General features: G+C 44.7%; 1 long non-coding RNA gene across 1 annotated transcript; it reads left to right on the top strand.

The window, feature by feature from the left end:
* Positions 1-498: 498 nt before the first annotated feature.
* LOC142475314 (uncharacterized) lies at positions 499-1,929 on the top strand. Its single transcript, XR_012790875.1, has 3 exons — positions 499-596; positions 1,659-1,720; positions 1,825-1,929. It is a non-coding gene; the product is annotated as an uncharacterized LOC142475314 (long non-coding RNA).
* Positions 1,930-2,409: the final 480 nt, after the last annotated feature.

Below are 2,409 nucleotides of genomic sequence, written 5' to 3' on the forward strand. Positions count from 1 at the left end.
GAATTGTATTTTATCTGAAATTACCCCCTCTGCACAAAATACAAACAATTATACACATACATGTACCTTGTGGAAGTTGTTGCCCTCTATCTTCCTGTGGTCTCTCCCTGTTTCTCACCGTGCCTCCTCCCATTTCCTTGCACCTCTGCGTCTCCGCATATATCCCTATACTCAGAGCCGGCTCCGGTCAGTGACATGGGATGCCCAAATATGAGCATATCCATACATGGGCATCCATGCCACTGACCGGAGCCCACTCTGTTGCGGATATGGAGAGAGACTGGGAGATTTACATCCCCTTATAATTCATATGGTGCATAGTACCGGCACGTATTGTTTTACCGTTACTGTGTACCTTCCTACTTTCACACTGGTACAGTATGTGCTGCAGTGGGACTGAGAGGGATATATTGGTAACACATAGTTATTGTTGGGGGAATTCAATCCATTTTGAAAATAGTAATGCAATGTTTTATACTTTTTTTTTTGCAGTAATGAAGAATGAAAAAGTTCTGTTAAAATTGAATTGGAGGTGAACTGGAATCATCATCAACTCTGCACCAGTGTGAATTGATGTTCTTTAATGTTCTGATAAGGTACATGCAACATCTCTTCCTCAACCCCTACACCACTCTCTGCCTCTTGCCTCTCTCTCTCCACCTCCCTGCTAAGCGTATTAACCCATCTAATGTAATCCACATTCCATGTCTCACTTTACTCTTCACTTCTCACGTGCCCTCTGGAATGTCTGCTCTCTGACTAACAAGGTCTATTTGTACATGACCTATTCTGCTCTCATCATCCACCACTTCTCATTCCCCTCACCCCTGTCCTACTCGATACCTCAGCTTAATTGAACTCTCTCCTCTGACATCTACCCTTATCTCTAACCTCTCCTCACTTTCTGCTTAAACTAACTATCTTGTTAACTTTTACAATGCTATCATCTCCTCCTCCTCCCTCCTCCCTCCTCCATTATATATTTATATGCCCCTTCTAGGCTCTGACACACTCATCCCTCTAAGGCCATGATTATCATGGGCACATGCTTGGTCATCCACAGTGCGTGCGAGCGATGCAGAGCCGCCTCGGACCTCAGTGCAGGGATTGCTGCATACCCCAGCATCTGTCACCCACAAACAATACACACACTAATACTCCCCACAATACACACTATAATACCTCCTCAATACTAATCTCTCCAATAATATTATAGCTCCAAACACAATATACACAACACCCTTACACAAGATACACAATCTAGTACTCTCCTCTGCACCTCTACACACAATATAATACTCCCACACACACAATATACACACTACCCTCCTACCCCCATAAAATACAACCAATAATACACACACACTTTGTGGATGTTGGGACCAGCTCCCGGCATGCACCAGTGAAAGAGAGAGGCCCGCAGAAGCTCGGAAGAACTCCCTCCATCCGTGCCTTCCTCCGTTTCACATCTTCTCCCTGTCTCTCTCCCTCCCTTTCCTTGCATCTCCCTGCGTCTTTACGTATACCCAGTCAGTGACGGCTCTGGTCACGTGATGCCTTAATATGGGCTTATCCATATATGTTCATCCACGTCACTAATGTGATGCCCGCACTGTTGCGGAGCTGGTACTTACGACGCGCACTTATTGTTTTTTCAGTAATGCGTACCTGACTCTACCGGCCTACTTTCAACACTAGTACAATAAGTGCTTCACTACGAGTGAGTGGGGAATATTGGCATCACACAGTCACTGTTGAATATGCCATTCAATCCATTTTGAAAATAGTAATGCAATGTGGTTTTGTTTTGTTTGCTTTTTGCAGTAATGAAGAATGGATAAGTTATATTAAAATTAAATTGGAGGGGAACTGGATTCAGCATTTCATCATGAACTCTGCACTTGTGAGAATTTACCTTCTTGAATGCCCTGAGAGGTACACGCAACTTTAAGACTATAATCTGCTGTGCAAGCTTTTCATGCTATACCTCCCCCTCAGGTTTTGATTTATACATTTGCTCCCTCAAGTCATGTCCTCTAATATTTGAAAGCTCTCTCCTAGCATTTTCTCTCTACCACAGAACGTCATCCCAATGTAACCTCTCTCTTGTTCTCTCTGCTTGCTGTTTCCTCACTTTTCTGTTAAACTTTTCTAATTTCTCTAACTTCCACACTCCTGCTTTTATCCACATGTTCTCCTCTTTCCTTCCCCTACCTTTGCATGTGTCTACACACTGCACCATTTGTACAGACCTCTATTGCAGCTATTTCTGCACTGCTCAATGAAAAGCACTCATGTACATCCTATTCTCTGCGCCCCCTCTCTCTCTGCGCCCCCTCTCTCTCTGCGCCCCCTCTCTCTCTGCGCCCCCTCTCTCTCTGCGCCCCCTCTCTCTCTGCGCCCCCTCTC

This window comes from Ascaphus truei, unplaced genomic scaffold (genome assembly GCF_040206685.1).
Source record: "Ascaphus truei isolate aAscTru1 unplaced genomic scaffold, aAscTru1.hap1 HAP1_SCAFFOLD_1148, whole genome shotgun sequence".
Lineage (NCBI taxonomy): Eukaryota > Metazoa > Chordata > Amphibia > Anura > Ascaphidae > Ascaphus > Ascaphus truei.